The 19,337-nt window shown below is 42.1% G+C and overlaps 1 protein-coding gene across 2 annotated transcripts in view; it reads left to right on the forward strand.

Moving 5' to 3' along the window:
* Tet3 (tet methylcytosine dioxygenase 3) overlaps window positions 1-19,337 on the forward strand; it is a 110,057-nt gene that overhangs the window by 23,445 nt on the left and 67,275 nt on the right. The gene's annotated exons all lie outside the window — the stretch shown is intronic.

A 19,337-nucleotide genomic window follows, 5' to 3' on the forward strand; every position in this document is an offset into this window, starting at 1 on the left:
ATCCACACCACAAGTTGTATAGTTCATTTCCAACATAGTGTTTAGTGGATACCACTGCTGCATTTGTTTACCCTTTGTCCCTCCATTTTAGGCATACTTTTAAATACCTTCTCATATCTACCTACGTGGGTACTCTGGAAGGAGGGGGTGCCAGTGTATAGGGTAGAATTTAAAACTTTTTTGTACTGGTCTGGGGCTTAAACTCGGGACCTTGCTTAGCTTTTTTCACTCAAGGCTGACGTTCTTCCTGCCACTTAAACCATCCCTCTACTTGCTCTTTGCTATTAATTGAAGATAAGAGTTTTTTGGATTTGTCTGACTCTGCTGGCTTCAAACCTCTATCCTCAGGTTTTAGCCGCTTGAGTAGCTAGGACTATAGGTGTGAGTCACTGGTGCCATCTAAAACTTGGATCTTTTGGCCTTTGATCTTTTCTCCTTCCTCCCATCCCTCCCTCTGTGTGTGTGTGTGTGTGTGTGTGTGTGTGTGTGTGTGTGTGTGTGTGTGTGTGTGTGTGTGTGTGTGTGTGTGTGTGTGTGTGTGTGTGTGTGTGTGTGTGTGTGTGTGTGTAGGGGGGGCACTGGGCTTTGAATTCAGGGCCTCCTGCTAGCTAGGCAGGCATTCTATCACTTGAGCCATGCCCCACTGCACTTTATTTTATTTGGGGGTATAAGGTCTTGCATTTATGCTTGTGTTGGCACTAATGGATTATAGACTATGCTGGATTATGATCTTTTTTTACACGTTCTGTGTGGCTAGGGTGACCAGATTGTACTACTATACTCAGCTATTGGTTAAGATGAGATTCTCACTAATTTTTTGCCAGGCTGGCTTCAAATCAGAATCCTCCCAAATAACTCTACCTCCTAAATAACTAGGATTATAATTGTGAGCTACTGCACCTGGCCATGCTCTTTTTTTGACTATACAGATAAAACACGTACCTTGGAAAAATTAGAAGACAGAAGTAGAAGTGGGAGGGGAGGAAGTTGCCCATAATTTTACTATAATCTCTGTTACCTGGAGTACCCATCCAGAGTTTTATTTTTCTAAATACTGTATATCTGTGTGGTGTTTAAAAAATGGAATCATACTGCATGATAGCCCACTTTATTTGAAAAGTAGCAGTCATGCTATGTATTTAACACTAAACATGTACAAGGTGAGCACATAGGCAGCTTTCATAGTTTCTTCTTTTAGTTTTCATGGTAACTCTGGGGCAGGTAGAGTCACCCTATTTCCCAATGATGACACTGAGAATCAGGCCAGAAGCTTGTCCAGGGGCTAATGTTTCATGATTAGTGGAGCTGGAGTTGGGAAGTCTGTTCTGTGCTAAATGGAGTTGCTAACTGTTTACTGAATAGAGAGTATCTGCCCCTTATGGAATTTATTTATTTCTTCTTCTTTAATGTAGATGGGTGTTTTCTCAATAAATGTTTGACCTTTATGCATTTTAGCCTTAAACTTGGCATTGCTTATTGATTGGTTGCTGTTTGACTTTTTTTCCATATATAATGTTAAAGAAATGATCGCGTCTTTTTAAGTTTTTTCCTATTACCAATGAGTGTTTTTTTGAAGGTTTTTTTTCTATAGTTACTGATGCATAATTCTAATTTCCATGCAAGTGATTCATTTTCAAATTTATTAACATTATGTACATAGAGTTAACTATTTCATTTCTGTCACTACTGTAATTTCCCCTCCTTTATAGAATTTCAAAGGACATACATGTGTTAAAAAGCATTAATTTCCGCTTTATTTAGTCTTTTAGACACTCCTCCACTTGAGTCACATACTTTTAGTTTTAAATTGCATTTTCCTTAGGTTTATTTGGTATATCTTTATTCTAGATTCTCAGTTGGCTTTTTAGGATACCCTTTTTATTTCTTCTTTGATAACATACACATTTAAATATGTGACTTTTTCTTGTAAGTTCAACTGTGAGTTCCTTCTCTAGGTTTTAATAATTTATGTCTGTTGGAGTTCTGGAAAATAGAACCACCTTGAGAATCCCAAGTCCCTGTTTAGCCTGACCACTTCCTCATAACAGGGCTCTGAGAATCCTTGAAAGTGCAACTGTGATGGCCTCAACAATGTAGGCCTAATGTTTTCAAAGCAAGAGGTACTACTTGAACAATGCTTATAGCTCCTTTTTTGTTTTAGTTTTGTTTTGTTTTGTTTTTTGTCGGGTTGTGGGGCTTGAACTCTGGGCCTGAGCACTGTCCCTCAGCTATTCAGCTCAAGGCTAGCGCTCTACCACTTGAGCTACAGCGCCACTTCCAGTTTTCTGGTGGTTTATTGGAGACAGTTTCATGGGCTTTCTTGCCTGGGCTGGCTTTGAACCGAGATCCTCAGAACTCAGCCTCCTGAGTAGCTAGGATTACAGGTGTGAGCCACTGGCACTTGGCTTTGTTTTAGATAAATTTTGAAGAGAGCCTCATGTTTTTGCCCAGGCTAGCCTCAGACTGCAATCCTCCTGGTAGGTACCTGCCACCATTCCTAGCTTACTTTTTCAGTTCAGGGGTCTCATTAACTTGCTGCCCAGCCTGGCTTTGAACTATGATCCTCCCAGAGTAGCTGAGATTGGAGACAACTGTTGCCAATTTAGTTCTTGATCACTCCTTGAATCCTGGTCCAACCCCCCTGGATAAGACAACAGCATGTGAAAAACTTTTTCACCTAAACAAAATCAGTGAACTTATTGTCTAGAGTAGGAGCATATCCTAAGCTAACATGGAACTTTTTAGTAATAGCATTTAGGAAAGCCTCATATATTAGTGCTAGAGAAATAAAGCTAGAATCTAAGGACAGACAGGGAAAAATAGACATTTGGCATAGAGCTCATGGCCTGAGATGGACTAGGTTGCACATTATTTTGCTCCCTGTTTCTTTCATGCATCCCTAGAAAATACAGCCCCAAAAGTAACCTTTAAGCTACAATAAATATTCTAGGATAGAAAGGGAAAGATACTGGAAGAAACAGAATGGGACACCTCTTGGGCACTGCCTCTGCAAATCCCATTTTCATATTCTTGTCAAGGATCACTACTGCAAGGAACCAATGATCCATATTGTGAAGGTTCAGTCTCCCCTGTCTGGGCCTAGCAGAGCCTATTGTGGCCCTGAACTTGTCAGGGCAGCAGAGAATGGCTTGGCCCAAGGTAGAAGGTAGAACACCTACTGAGGGATGCCCTTCATCCCAGCAACTGAGAGTGCCATAAAAAGCAAGGGAGGTTGTGAGCAGGGGTGGAGAAGTGTGGACTTAGGAATATATTTGAATTTTAAAAATAGTATATCCATTTTTAAAATTTTGTTTTTTTGTGTTAGTATTTGTGTGTGCTGTTACTGGAACTTGAACTTAGGGCTTACACTCTTGCTTGGCCTTTTTTGCTCAAGGCTAGTGTGCTACCACTTGAGCCATACCTTTACTTCTGGCTTTTTAATGGTGAGTTAGCTCATATTTGTTTGCCCAGACTGGCTTTGAACCAAACTCAGGCTGGCCCACAGCTTACTATGTAGCCCAGATTGGTCTCATACTCACAATCCTGCTTCCACCTCCCAAGGGCAGAGGTATTTGTGCCACTGTACCAGGTGATTTCATTCTTTTAATTGCCACATTTTTTTTTGTTGTTGTTGTTGGTCTTGGGTCTTGAACTCTGGGCCTGGGCGCTCTCCCTCAGCTCTTCAGCTCAAGGTGAGTGCTCTACCACTTGAGCCACAGCGCCATTTCCGGTTTTCTGGTGCATTGGAGATAAGGGTCTCATGGACTTTCCTGCCTAGGCTGGCTTTGAATCGTGATCCTCAGATCCCAGCCTCCTGAGTAGCTAGGATTACAGATATGAGCCACCATCACTGGCAATTGCCACAATTTTTAATGCAACAATATAGTTTTAAAAACTTCCTCCATAACATTTGTTTGCCTTATTTCTGTGTGTGGTATAATTTCTCCAAAGCAGCTTTTGAACATCTTGTCCATTCTGTGAGACAAAGTTGGGAATTTTCTACCTGAAACACATGGAACTTTAGGCTTCAAGGGGAGAATAGATGGCTTTGTATTGAGTCTTTCCATTCAGAGAGAGAAGTACATCTATTCTAAGCCTTTTGGGTGTTTATTGAGGTTTTAAAATTTCCTTCATGTGGTTGTCACACATCTCTTTGTTTTTGCTGTTAGGAACAGGGTCTTTTTTGTTGTGTCTCTTCCTCACCAAGTGCTGGAAATGAATCTGGGCCTCACCCACACCATGGAAGTGCTCTGCCATTGAACTACGCCTCCAGCCCTGGTTGAACTTTTTAACCCACCTCTAAAGGATTAGCAATCAGAATTGCTTCTGTTTCTCCTCAGCTCCTCTAGGCTGCTGTCTGACACTTCCCTGGCCCTCATTCTCTGTACCGCTGTGACAACCCTATATATAGTGCCTAGATGCGGGCTCCTGGTGATAGGATATAGTATCTGGCACAAAATCTAACATGCAGTAAACCCTTTTAATAAGTAAGTGCTTACTGAAACAATTTGGTGAGAAAGTCGGTGAACTTTACCTCTTCAAAGTATGTAGTCTGGGACCAAGGCAAGGAGTAGAGCCTAAGGCCTTCCTGGCTCTGAGCCTGGAGGTTGTGATCTGGATAACAGATGGGATACTCTCACTGTCTGCACAGGAAAAAGAAGGTCCTAGGCCATTTTCCCACATGCAGACATCAGGGAAGGGCTCACACCTCATAATTACCCTGGGACAACAACTCACTTGTCATTAACCCTCATTAGTACTAACTAGTAGGGAGACCTGCTTTCTTGTTTCCCAAATGCCTAAAGGCAGCCCCAAACAAACATTTGCCACTCCTCTTTGGGCAAGAGGATTCATCAAGGCTGGAAGCAGAGCTTGTAAAGACCACTGGCAAAAGCTAGACGTGGTGGTTCATGCTTGTAATCCCAGCCATTTAGGAGGTGTAAAGATCAGTAACTTGTGTTTCGAGGCGGGGGGGGGGGGGGGGGGGGCGGGGGCCGGAGTTCAGGCAGGGGGGAAAAGTGTGATTCCCTTCACAACCAAAAGCTGAGTGTGGTGGCACAATCCTATCTGAAATATAACCAAAGAAAAAGGGCTGGGGACACCGCTCTAGTTGGTAGAATTTCCTAACAAGCGCAAACCCCACAGACTCTAGTACAACCAAAAAACCCTAGGACAAACTGGTGAAATGAGCTCCATGTCTCCTGTCTGCATTCCTAGGATCCTCTCTTGTAGCATCTTTCTTCCCTCACCCTTCTCCAGAATTTGTACCCCTTAAGTGGTTCCTTCCTATTTAGGTTTATGATAGCAACATGCTGATGCTTCCCATGGTGTTTGAATTTTAATCTTCTCATGAACGATGTTATTTCTAATAAGACTGTCACAGAATGCTGTTCTGCCCTGCCCGCCTCAGACCTTCAGGTTTTCAGGTCCTGATCCCTGCTGTCCAAGTTCCTCAGTGGTGATGAAGATGCCTGCTTACCTAGGAAGGCTGAGTTCATCATGACCCATAAGCAAAGGACTTGCCCCTAGGCCATGGGGGCTGTGGATTGGGGAAATTTGGTAATCTCTGATGTTGTTAAGCAGGATTCAGAATTTCTGCCTCTTGTATAAAATCAAGGTGAAAGCTGAGGATGTAAGCAGGTTCCTACTCTATAAGAGCTTTGTGTCCACAAAGGCACATTTCGCTTCACAGCTGCATTGAACTATTACTCATTTACTCATTTAGCTGGCGGTCAGGGCTCACTCTATCTTCCTGTCCACACATCTCCCATACTCAGAGCAGTGGATGAGATGGAAATGCTTCTCTGGCTCTTACTAGTTTTAAATCCTCCAAAACAGTAGAAGCAAGGGTACATATTCCCAAGAAATGTTGGGGATGAGGAAGGGAGGGCTCCCATCCCATTCCATCCCATGTACATCTTACCTCCCAGGGGCAGACCACATGCTGGGTGCCCAATGGCCTTGGGTCTGGGTGGAAAGGCCCCTCTTGGCAGGCATGGCTATTTCTTTGCCAGCTCTGGAGGAGCTGCCCTCTGAATGCTTAGCAAAAACTCTGACAGATGGACCTCCATGAACCCATGGAGTTGTTCCAAATGCTTTCTCCCTGGGCAGAGTGCATTCTAGCAGTGAGGCTGCAACATGGAGCTGCTTAGGCCTTCATTCAACTCACCTGTAGGACAAAGCTTTTAACTATGCACAAGTTATTCTCTTTCAAAGAACAGAGGCACCGACCACTAATTGGTCAAGCCTGTGTGTGTACCTGGAAGGTAGACAGTCTCCTGCCAGCTTGTTAGAGTCCTAGTTCACTCAACTGGGGATTTCCCCTGCCTGCACTCACCCTCACCTCCACAGGGTTTTTTGTTTTTTGTTTTTTTTTTTTGGGTCCAGTCGTGGGGCCTGAACTCTGGGCCTGGGCGCTGTCCCTCAGCTCTTCAGCTCAAGGCTAGCGCTCTACCACTTGAGCCACAGCGCCACTTCCGGCTTTTTTCTTTTTGCTTATGTGGTGCTGAGGAATCGAACCCAGGGCCTCATGCATGTAAGGCAAGCGCTCTACCACTGAGCCACCTTCCCAGCCCCCTCCATAGGGTTTAGAAGCAAGATTCTCAAAGGGTATTTCAGTGACCTTGTATATCAAAATGTGAGATCTGGTATCAGCTTCTATAGCCAGCTTTCTACAAGTGATTCTTGTGCACATGAATTTGAAGACTGCTGGGCTGGGGGATTCTGTATTTAGAGCTCGCAATACGTGGTTAGGACTGCAATGACATGCCTTCAAATGTTGTGAAGGGGCTGTGAGGGCTTATAGAAAGACTGGGCCTTACATGCAAACACTTGTGAAAATGAAAGAGAATTAAAACAGATATAAAAGCTATCAAACTTGGGAAACTGTTGTCTGTTACAAAGAATGCCACTTCATTGCAGAAAAGCAAACTAAGCAGATAATTTTTTTTAATTCTTAATATTTCTACTTACAACTCATATACTCCTATTAATATTTTGGTCTTTCTAGAACAATCTTTTTAAGTTATTGACTTTTATAGCTGTTACCAAAATATTTATTATAAAAACTTCCCTAATTGAGATAAAATGCTGGGAAAAAGTCTGATTTACAGACTTTTTATTGTTACGTTTAGTTGTGAGCTGCTTTTCTTTTTTCTTTTCTATTTTCTTTTGTGTGAGTTATGAATTCATAAGTTTCGTAAGTTAGTAGTGTTAACAACTTGGCAAATACTACAACTTACTTTTTTGAGGTAGGAGAGAGTTTTTCATTTTTCAAAATACAGTAGATGATCAAATCTAGCTCCATTAGTTTGAGTTGATCCCCCCCCCACACACACACATACTTTAGTTGTGCAGACAGAACAGAGTAGGCAATTGGTGTAGCTAATTTTGAGGAATTGAAGAGAGGTTGGACAATAATGGACCAAACCAGTGCTTATCATATTTTAAGGTTCAGTAATCTGGGGATCTTACTACAGTATATTTTCTAACCTATGGGGTAAGACCTGAGATTCTGAATATTTCACATGCTCTCTAGAGATGGTGATACCCATTCTGCCAGATTTTGGACCATACTTTTTTGTTCTCTGTTCTTTCCTTCCTTCCTTCCTTCCTTCCTTCCTTCCTTCCTTCCTTCCTTCCTTCCTTCCTTCCTTCCTTCCTTCCTTCTTTCTTTCTTTCTTTCTTTCCTTCCTTTTGTACTAGTGCTGGAACTCAGGGCCTGGGCACTATCACACATTTTTTGTTGTTGATGATGTTTGTTTGTTTGTTTTGGTGTTTAATTGGAGATAAGAGTTTCATAGACTTCTCCTATCTTGGCTAACTTTGAACCACCTAAGATCACAGCTTCCTGAATAGCCGCTAGCACCTGACTAGACCACACTTTTGAGTAGTAGTGGACCAGTATTTGTATCCAGCTGTTCACCAGAAGTGCTTTACAAGCATGTTGAAACTCACTTTTGAGAGATGAAGGCTTTTTCTGAAACATGTTAGACTGTGTTAGCTGACTTTTGAGTAGCAGTGTACCAGTATCTATACCCAGCTGATCACCAGAAGTGCTTTACAAGCATGTTGAAACTCACTTTTGAGAGGTGAAGGCTTTTTCTGAAACATGTTAGTCTGGTTAGCTGACTTAGACATAATGGCTGAGCCCTGTATTCTTTTTCTGGACATAAAATGATGGAAGACCCTACTTCTCTCATAGGGATCTGAAGAATTAAATAGAGGAATAGAAGAAGTCAGCTCAACTTTCGGGCCTGGGGATTAGGTTTCTGGCAGATGTCTTCTCTGGCAATTGATTTTTAGTATTTCTATCTCTCTTGGGAAAAAAATGACCTCAAAAGTTACCTATTCATATTTTCAAGGCTTTTAGAAAGCATTTCAAATTCATGGATAATAATTATTCCTTTTATAACTTCTAATATTTGCTTTTTTTTGTTTAAGTCTTGTCAGAGGTTTATTCATTGGTCATTTGCAGAGATTGCAGAGTTCAAGAGATGGCTCTTGAACTCATTTATAAATACTATCACATTTTATTTTCTAGTCAGCTACAATAGCCCACCTAATTTGCACTCAAAAGTTAGTACTCAACCTTACTACTCAACTTTTACCAAGGGTGACCAAAATAATAAAAATTATTATTATTATTATTGGTGGTACTAGGGTTTGAATTCAGGACTTAGCACTTACTGAGCAAGCACACTCTATAACTTGAGCTATGACTTCCCCCTTCCCCCACCTTTTTTTTTGTTGCTCTGGTTATTTTTGAGATAGGATCTTGTTTTTTAATCTGAGCTAATCTGGGCCAGGATCCTCTTATTTTATACTTCCCCCCATAGCTGGAATGACAAGTGTATACTTGGGAATCTTACAAACTTTTTGTTCAGGCTGGCTTTGAGCCCAAATCTTCCACATCTCTTTCTCTTGAGTAGCTAGGATTACAGGATGAACCACTGGCTTCTGGTCTTAAAAACAAGAATTTTATACTTCCACATACACAGTTGATGTAGAAAAGCTCTTAATCAGTTATTAGTTACTATTAGGTTTATCAGCTATTTATGTGATATCAGTGTTTCCTGGCCTTTAATTTTGTGAAAATATTTCCCTGAAAAGAAATGGTACCAGGTGCTAGTGGTTTATGCTTGTAATCCTAGCTACTCAGGAGGCAATCTAAGGATCAAGGTTGGAAACCAGCCCGGGCAGGCAAGTTCATGAGAACTACCAAAAACCTAGACACTAGATTTAAGGAAAAATGCTCAGGAACAGCAGCACCCAGGCCCTAAGTTCAAGCCCAGGACTGGCATGTGTTTGCATGCACATACACATGCACACAAATGGTGTCCAAAAGAGCAGGATAATTTAGTGGGCTTAATTTAAATGTGATAATTTTGTACATTATGCAAAATTGGTCAGTTGTCACAATCTTTTTTTTTTAATTTAATTTTATTTGTGAACATACTGTACAGAGGGGTTACAATTACATGGTTATCACAATCTTTTATGAGAGAAACTCCACTATATTTCACCCTATGTTCCGTGATAAGGTGTTTTTCAGGATTTTGTCTTTGTTCAATTTTGTGTGTATCTACATACCCATACTTGAGCTTGAACTCAGGGCCTTGCATTCTTGGCTCCCCTGTCCTTTATTGGTTAACACTCTTATCACTTGAGCCATGCCTTCAGTTCTAGTTGTTTGCTGGTTAATTGGAGATCGGAGTCTGAGTTGTCTGCTTGGGCTGGTTCATAGGCAATAGCCATTTTCACCCTTCTTTTCTAAGCTTTTTTTTTTTTTGTTTCTCCCCCCCTCCCCCCCCCCCCCCAGTATGGAGCAGATTCTAGTTTTCCTGATAGTTTTTAGGAATTATTTTTAAGCTTATTAGGAATGTAGGACCAGAATAGGTAAAATGACTTGCTTAGGGATTGCAACAAGAATCTTAGAAGAACTGGGGCAGGAATCTACAAGCTGCCGTCCTGTCTTACCACCCCTCGTTCTGTGTCATTAGCCAAGTCTGCAGGCACTGAGATGGGGCTGGGCCTCAGTGAACTGTCTTCCATTGCTCTCTGCTTCTGCCCTGATCTGCAATGCTGGGCCACAGCCCTAGCTCCACCCTTTCCTTAGCAGGTTTGTTGTTGGCCTGGGATCAAGGCCCTACCTGGGGCTAGAGAGACTTTAAAACTGGCCCATCCACTGTGTGAGAAAAGTACTGAGGAGCAAGATCATTGCCCTGGGTGGGGCAAGGCCACTGCTTTCTTTGGAGTAACAGCTTGAAATTAGGGATGTGAGTTTTAGCCATGTTTCTTCTGACCATCACAATTTGGAGTCAGTGGCTGAGACTTTCTTCCTATCCAGAGTTATAGCCTAAGATGTTTCTGAACTGCCCAGGGGCAGAGCCAGCTAGGGAGGGTCACCTGCTCTGGATCCAGTGTGGCTGGAATGGCCATTTCCATTACAAGGGGGACGTTTAACAGGTAATTGACCTTATAGGTTATCTTCTTTATTTAGAACTAATTAGTTGTTTTTCAACAAATGATTTGTATTTAGCTTTCTTGCCACCAGCCCTGCAGGGAGGGGAGAAATTCATTCTCTACCGGGGTATGAGACGTGAGTGCTCTCTTTGTTTTCCATTAAAAAGGAACTGGCATCTGAAATCCTAAGGCTGAGCCCACCTGTTTTCACTTTCCCTTGTATCCTAATGGGGAAACACTAGGAAACCTTAGGAGACTCAGAAGTGTCTTTGCTAATGTGCTGGTCTTTCCACCCTGCCTTTGTTTGAGGATCAGCTCACCACTCCATTCTTCATCTTCTGTTTTTGTCAGAAGGCTGCTTACAGAACCAAAAACAATGTTTTCTCTAAAGGCTTTCTTTTCTAAATTATGACTTTATTAAGATACAAACATATGGCATACAATTCATCCTTTATAGTGTACAGTCCAGTGGTTTTATAAGTACTTTCAGAGCTGTACAACCAATACTACTATATTTCATACAATTTTCTATCACCCCCCCCAAAAGAAACCCTGTGAAAAATAGCACTTGCCTCCCTTAGCTTTGTCGCCTTCACACACGCCCCCTTTCCCACTCAGCCTCTGGCAGCTCCCAATATACTTTCCATCACTATAAATTTCCCTAATATGGGACTTCATACAAATGGAATCATGCAATATGTGACCTGTTGTATCTGGCTTCACTTAATACCTAGTACATAGCAGCATGTGTCAATTTTTCACTCCTTTTAATGGATCCATTGTATGAATAGACCATATTTTGTTTATCAATAGGTGGATATTTGGGTTACTTTGGAATAATGTGTGAATGAACAGATACTTTTTGTGTGAACATTCTTCCTCCTTGATGTATTTTATATTTATTTTGGTATTTTGAGATAGGGGAATACTCTATAGACCATGTTAGCCTCCAAGTCATGGTAGTCCTATCCTTCCTTCCTTCCTCTTTTCTTTTCTTTTCTCTTCTTTCCTTTTCTTTTCTTTCTTTCCTTCTTTGGTTAGTTGTGGGGCTTGAACTCAGGGCCTGGGTGCTGTCCCTGACCTTTTTCTATCAAGGCTAGAGCTCTGCCACTTTGAGCCACAGCACTACTTGCAGTTTTCTGGGGATTAATTGGAGATAGAAGTCTCACAGATTTTCCTGTCCAGCCTGGTTTTGAACCATGATCCTCAGATCTCAGTTTCCTGAGTAGCTAGGATTCTAGGCGGGAGTCACCAGCACCTGGTTGTCTTACTTCTTGAGTACTGGGATTACAGATATGCACCATGTCTAGCTGGCATGCCTAGTTGGGTTGTCTTGAGTTCTGAGTTTCTGCAGATAGAAATCCTTTATAAAGTATATACTTTATACATATTTTTCCCATGGTGTGGCTTTGCACACTTCCACTGTTTTTTTTTTTTTCTTTCTGAGATTTGAACTCAGGGTCTTGAACTTGCCCAGCTTTCTCACTACACTGCCACACAGCTTTTTGTTGATTATTTTGGAGATGGAGTCCCTTGGACATTTCTACCCAGGCTGGCTTTGAACCATTTGCTATTAATAATTGATGGTAAGCAAGTGCCCTACTTCCAGAAATATTTGCTTTAGTTTTTTGTTTGTATTTTTAAGATAGGGTCTTACAGTCTTGTATTTTTTTGCCTGGTTCTAGCCTGGGCTGTGATTCTCCTACTTTTCCTGCTAGCTAGGACAACCACTATACCTGACTTATTTGTTGAAATGGGGTCTTTATAATTTTTTTTTGTCTCTGCTGGCCTTGAATTGAGATCCATCCACATAGCTAGGCTTCAGGCCTGAGCCACCATGCCTACCCAACAATGTAGCATTTCAATACATGTATACAGTGTGTAATGTGCAAATCAGGTTAATTGGCATATTCATCATCTCAATAATTGGTGTAGTCATCATCTTGAACATTTATCATTTCTTTGTATTTGAGCATTAATGATCCTCTCTACCAGTTCTTTTAGAACATACAATTAATTACTGTTCATCATAGTTGTTACCCTACTATGCTATAGTATAGAAATTATTCCCTCTGTCTAACTGCACTTTGGGGCCTATTATCCTCTCTAATTTTTAAATTTTCTAATCCATCATAGACTTGATCATTTGGTAAAATAATACTAGGAAAATTATCATGTGCCTAGATGTCATGACCATGTCAAATGTTAACACAAGGGTAAGTTAAAACTCCTTGAGCTTTTGTACTTTGTGCTGGACCAATGGCAATCAGAACAGCACTAGTCCTCAGGCTGCTTGGAAGAATATTGGCCTAGCCCTTGCTGGCCATATGCAGTTGACATATTCCTTGCTGAGCATTCTTAGACTCCTCTTTCCTCAAACAGTGGGCCTTATCACCTGGGACACAGCTGACATTGGTGCTGCCATACTCTCCTCTTGTCTTTAAAGGGAAGTCCTCATTAATCTCCCAAATAAGAAGCAACCTTTGTGCTAGACTTTGTAAAAACCTGACCAGTTATTATCGTTTCTACTTATAATGTTTGGAGAGATTTGTCCATCCATTCAGCCCTTAGTGCCAATTCGGTATCCTTGTCCTCAGGGGAATCATAAGCTCAAGTAGAGGTGGCAAGAGGTAAGAAACCACCCTGTAGTATGTGTAACAGAAGCATAGCAAACAACCCTAGAGATTCAGCCTCAGGCCAAGTGTATGCTATGTACAAATAAGGGAGAATAGTGCAGTTGTTAAAATGGAATTCTTGAAGACTGATTAACAGTATGGGAAAATGTTTATGATATACTAAGGGAATAAGTTAGTGTATAAAAACACAGTGAATATACTAGTAATCTCAATTTTTTAAAGTAAGTGTATTTTGTGTCATTTTAAAAAGGTATCAGGTATAAACTATGGTCTGCATGGTTATATTGTTTTTATTTATTTGTTTTCCCTTCCACTTTCTAGTAAAAAGAGCCTCTTGCTCCCCTATGTCTCTGAGCAACTTCTGGACTTGTTTTTTTAACCTTTCCATTTTATTCGAGGACTTCTCTTTATTCTCTTGGGTTGCTCACCCAGATTTTTCCCAGCCTCTGTAATGAGTTTATAGCATGCCTTTAATAGCCTACCAGAAACTATACACAAGGCAATTTCACTTGGACATACGTTCACAGTTAGTGTCACTTTTCATTCATTACATATTTAAAGCCACAAAATATGTGAAATAGGCTTATATTGCCACATACATTTTAGTAGTAGCTGTACAGTATAAGTTCCTAAAGAAACTTCAATGGATCTAAGACAAATTCAGACATCTAACGAAGACCTGGTCCTAGAGGAAATAACTCTGGTCCTTCACCACACTGCATCCCCCAATGCCTAAAAGTGGTACTGATTTAATAAATGGTAGAGGGATAAGTGAATGATTATGTAATTATATGTAAACAGATTTTTTTTTTAAAGGCATGATTGTGGGGTTGGAGGCATGGTAGAACACTAGCCCAATGAGCATGTGTCAGGTACCTAGTTCCAGTTCCAGTCTTGGAACTAAAAAAGAAAAGAAAAGAAAGGAATGATTGTTCTAATGTGTGTGTTGATAACAATATAATTTTGTAGAGCTACCACAGTTACTCTTACTTTTGAAAAAATTAAATTCTGTCTTTTGTCATCTGCACGCATAGTTTTAAATGGTTGTAATCATAACTTATGTACAATGTGGTATTCTGCTAGATTTATTTTCTATTTCATCTAGTTTTTTCCCTTGGTATTTAAGGGTTTTGATGAGGAGTTAATATTCTAAAACATTCCCATTATACTGAATTTTCAGTTTTCACTGATGTATAGAAAAGATGTGTATGTGTGCTTGTCCTAGGGCTTGAACTCAGGGCCTGGGTGCTGTCCCTGAGCTTTGTGTTCACTTGAGCCACAGCTCCACTTCTGGCTTCTTGGTGGTTAATTGGAAATAAGAGTCTCAGGGACTTTTCTGCCTTGGCTGGCTTTGAATGGAGATCCTCAGAGCTCAGCTTCCTCAGTAGCTAGCATTACAGGTGTGAGCCATTATGCACCTGGCTCAAGAAGACTTTTTACAAATGTAGGTTTATTAACCAAAGTTCCTACAATCAGCCCTACTCCTTGGAATGGTCTTTATTGTCCTTGATACATTCATTCATCTACTTTAATCTATTGATCTGCCTTTATTTTTACTATTCAATCCAAAAGGTAAGATTGAAATTGTGTGTTGGAGGAACCCTGGCCTGGGAGTTAGGATCTGAATGTCTGGGCTCAGTGGATTGAATGAATCTCATGGTGTCTGAGGGGGGTGTGACCAATCAAGGTATCTCCTACCGGTATTGTTCTCCCCTTTTTTCTTTTTCTTTTAGGTCTAAGATGGGGACTTGAACTCAGTACTTGACACTTTTGTTCATTGGCTGGTGTTCTATCAACTGAGCCACACCTCCAACCCCAGTATTGTCCCTTGAGAAGTCAAGAGATTAAGGCAGCTGATGCCAGGTGCCAGTGGCTTACTCCTATTATTCTAGCTGTTTGGGAGGTTGAGATTGAGAGGACCTCCGTTTGAAGCCAGCCCCAGCAGAAAAGCTCATAAAACCCTTTACCAATGGAGAGCTTGACACAGTGGGGCCTGCGTCATTCCATTTATCCTAACTATAATGGAAAGGCTGGCACACATGGATTATACCCAAGCATGCTAGAAGCAAAAATAAACAGCAGAGCTGGGCACCAGGGGCTCATGCTGTAGCTCTCAGGAGGCTAAGATCTGAGGTTGGTAGTTCAATGCCAGTCTGGGCAGAAAAACAAAAGTGGAGCTGTAGTTCAAAATGGTAGAGCACTATCTTGGGCAGAAAAGCTCAAAGACAGGGCCCAGGCCCTGAGTTTAAGCCCCATGACTGACAAAAAAAAAAAAAAAGATTAAAAAAAAACAACAAAAACAAAATCACAAAGCAGGGCTAGAGGTGTTATCACAGGAGCAAGAGTACAAACACGAAGCCCCAAGTTCAAACCCCAGTACTACCAAAAAAGAGAAAGATATTAAGCCACGTGAGTGAAAGCAGATCTGAAATGCTCACAGCAGGCATGCTTGGCAGGTTTTGGGATGTTTCACATGTGGAAACATAAAGAAGCATTGATGGTGATGTCCAGGACTATGGCTCTCTTTTTTTTGGTTGGTCATGGGACTTGAACTCTGGGCCTGAGTGCTGTCTCTACGCTCTTCAGCTCAAGGCTAGCACTCGACCATTTGAGCCACAGTGCCACTTCTGGTTTTCTGGTGGTTTATTGGAGATAAGAGTCCCACAGACTTTCCTGTCTGGGCTGGCTTTGAACTGGGATTCTCAGCTTTCAGCCTCCTGAGGAGCTAGGATTATAGGTGTGAGCCACTGGCACCTGGCAGGATTATGGCTCTTAATATGAGTTTTTTAAAAAGGGATGTTCAGAGGAGTTGCTGGGAAAAGGGATCGCGTGTGTTAAAATAGGTTTAAGTGTTCAGGCTTCAGATGCATCCAAGTGGAATAATGTCTAGTAGCTGGAGGGCAGTCAAGGAGAAAGGAAGCTTTTGGCAGAGCATTGTATAGAGGTGGAGTTTCCAGGTGGAATGTGGATTGCTGAGAGGAAGAAATGGGGAGGATGGAGAGCAGCTCCTTGAGAGAATGAAGGTGGTCTGGGAGAACAGAAGAGAACTAGAATTCAACAGAGTCACATAAACCTAGGGAGGGGGTGAGCAATAGGGAAAGGGGTGTCTGCCACAGGACTATTTTCTTCTTCACTTCTGACTCTTAGGGCAGATCATGGATGAGGTGGCAATAAGGGTCCTCTTCTCTTTTTCTCCACTGTTGAGTGTAAGACTTTGAAATGCCTAATTACTATCATCTTTCAGTTCTCTGGGCTCACAGACTAGCAGTGACTAGATAATGAGGCTTTATACTGAGATGTATGATTTCTTCAGGAGTGGAGGTTTAGAATAAAGAGTATTTATTTGCATTCCTTGATTTCTTGCCTTCTGACAAGCAGCACATTTCTTTTTTTTTTTTTTTTGTCGGTCGTGGGGCTTGAACTCTGCGCCTGGGCGCTGTCCCTCAGCTCTTCAGCTCAAGGCGAGCGCTCTACCACTTGAGCTACAGCGCCACTTCCGGTTTTCTGGTGGTTTATTGGAGATAGGAGTCTCACGGTCTCTCCTGCCCGGGCTGGCTTTGAACTGCGATTCTCAGATCTCAGCCTCCTGAGTAGCTAGGATTACAGGCGTGAGCCACCAGCACCCGGCTAAGCAGCACATTTCTAATGGCAGAAATGTCCTTTTATATTTCTTAGCCCACTGGGTAAAGTTGGTCTTATGACTGATTAGTAGATGCCTCTTTCTTTGCCCCAAATTAATTTTCCTCCAGATTTTAGAGCCGTTGCTTTTTAAATGAATTCAAGCCCTCTTGAGTCCTTTTTGTTCTTATGGTACTGATCTTAGGACTCTGGGAGCTACAACTCCCGGACCTTCCACTTGCTCATGCTGGCTCAAGTCACACCTCCTTGATTATTTTGGAGGTGGAGTGTATTGGACTTTTCTGCCTGGGGTGGTTCCAAGTCTCAGCGTCCTAAGTAGTTAGGAGTGCAGACATGAACCAACAGCATTGAGCCTTTTGAGTTCTTGAGGAAGGAATAGGTGAGGAGAGGGCAAACTCATCAGTGCTTTGAGGGGTGAGTTGAAGTCCATTAATGGTTATTATCTCCTCCTGCAAACGTGGGAGCTCATTCTCCAAAAGAATGATTAGAACTTGGTAGCTGGGAGGCCATGGATCTCCACATGAGTGCAGAGGATGTTGGATCCAATTTTTACCACTTGCCAATTTTGAGCCTTCGAGTTGGTCATTCTCTCTGTGCCTCATTTGCTCATCTGCTAAAATAGATGCGGTCTGCTGAAGAATGAGAAACTTACATTTAAAGAAGTGTTTGCTTTAACCCAGCTTGCAAGTAGCACTTCTGGAGCTGTTATCTTCCACCTCCCTAACCCTACCCCCTTAACTAATCCTGAGTTTTGAGAGATTTGAGGCCCCTTCAGGAAACGTGCGTGGGGCCATTTGCCAAGGGCTGGCTGGCTCTCTGTCAGGGAACTGTGGCGCTGGAGATGTTTGCTTTCTGGTTTCCTTAGGCTTTTAGAGCTGGAGGTGCTGCTGAGGGCTGGGTGTGGGCAGCTGGGTGGGCGTGGCTGTGCGGATGCCCCGCCCCACCCGGAGCTGATGGGGGCTCTTCTGGCGGAGGGACGTGCGCGGCGTGGCTGGGCGGATGGCCCCCGGCTCTGGGGCTGCGTGCTTGCCCGGGGAGTCCTGGCCTGGGGGGCAGAGAGGTGGGGGAGTCGTCTGCGCGCATCACGACCTGGTTCTTGTGTGCTGGCTGCCTCGGAAGGCAGCAGCTTTTTGCCAGGCTTCAGATGTGGTCGGGCTCCATTTCCTCCTGCTGGCCTCTGGCCGGGCCGCCAGGAGCTGCGTGAGGCCAGGGGCGTGCATCTGCCCTGAGAGCTGGATTCTCTGCCCCCTGGCCGCAGGCTAAGAGGCTGGGGGAGGAGGGTGCACAGCAGGCCTGTGGCTCTGGTTCCTCTCTCCCCACTGAATCGGCGCGTTCTCCAGTGCTCTTTATCTTTTAGACATCTGCTCAGCTTTCTTACCTCTGCATGTGTGTGTGATCTGCTGCCTCTGTGTGTGTTGTAAAGCAAACAACTCTAGCAACAGAAATAGCACGAAAAACCTCACCCACAAATTCCTGTCCCCAGAGGCTTCCTTCTAGTCTTGTTCACAAGTGAGTAACATTTGCACAGGCTTCAACCATGCGGGTAGGTTCTCTGTTCTTAAGCCCTTCTCTCTGAAAATGAAGTACAATAAGTTTTGGAGGCTATGAACAAGAAAGTATACTCATTCTCTACCACCCAGAGGTAAGCATTGCTCACATTTCTGTGTATTCTTTTGATGTTTTATTTGTGTGTATACATATGTGTTGTTAATGAAGGAGTTGATTCGTTAAATTGGGCATTATCTTGAATCCTGAATTTTTTCCCCCACTTTAAATTGTACTCACTTCCCCCATCAGAAAACCTTAGCAAAGTATCTATGTAAGTAGTTCAAATACATTGTCTTTTTAACACATTTCCCTGTGTTTTTATGTTCCTATATTTTATCATTTTAAACAGTTGTACATCTACTTAGGAAATGTCATAATTTTTCATATGTATATAAACACTCTAGACCTAGTATTTATATGTGTGTATATGTATTTTTAATGTGTATATATTAAACAGACAAAAGCATAACAATATGAAAACCACATGTGAACACCCTACTCATGTTAAGTAGGATGCTTTCAACATTACTGAAACTACCTGTGTGTTTTCTTCCAGTCCATCTCTTAGCTTCATCCTCAGGTAACCACTGCCTTGAATTTTGTGCTTACTTTCCTTTTGTCTTTTAAAGTTTTCATCATGTGCTTACATTCCTTTACATTTAACTTGGCTTGTTTATTAGAGCTCTATAAAATCAGCAGAATGTATTCAGTCCTTCAAAATGTGTTAAAAAAATCAAAATTGCTGAGGTTCATTTGTGGTTTGTTCATTCTTGCTGCTGAATACTATTGAGTTGCATATTCTGTGGTTGATGAACATTTAGAATATTTCCACGCTTTAGTGTTTATGAGTAATACTGTTGTGAGTATCTATGTGCATGTAGTCCATAAAACTTTCCTTCTTGTTTTGCCTTCTTGCTAGGAAAGGCTGTTGCTAAACCCCAGCAGCCCTTGGTGTTAAACTAGAATAGTCTCTTGGTGCTTATTGTATCACCTGTGCTGTTACAAGTGCTTTTTCTGTGTGTTTGTTGAATCCTCCTGACAGCTTTATTA

Source organism: Dipodomys spectabilis, unplaced genomic scaffold (assembly GCF_019054845.1).
Source record: "Dipodomys spectabilis isolate Male_0828 unplaced genomic scaffold, ASM1905484v1 ptg000262l, whole genome shotgun sequence".
Lineage (NCBI taxonomy): Eukaryota > Metazoa > Chordata > Mammalia > Rodentia > Heteromyidae > Dipodomys > Dipodomys spectabilis.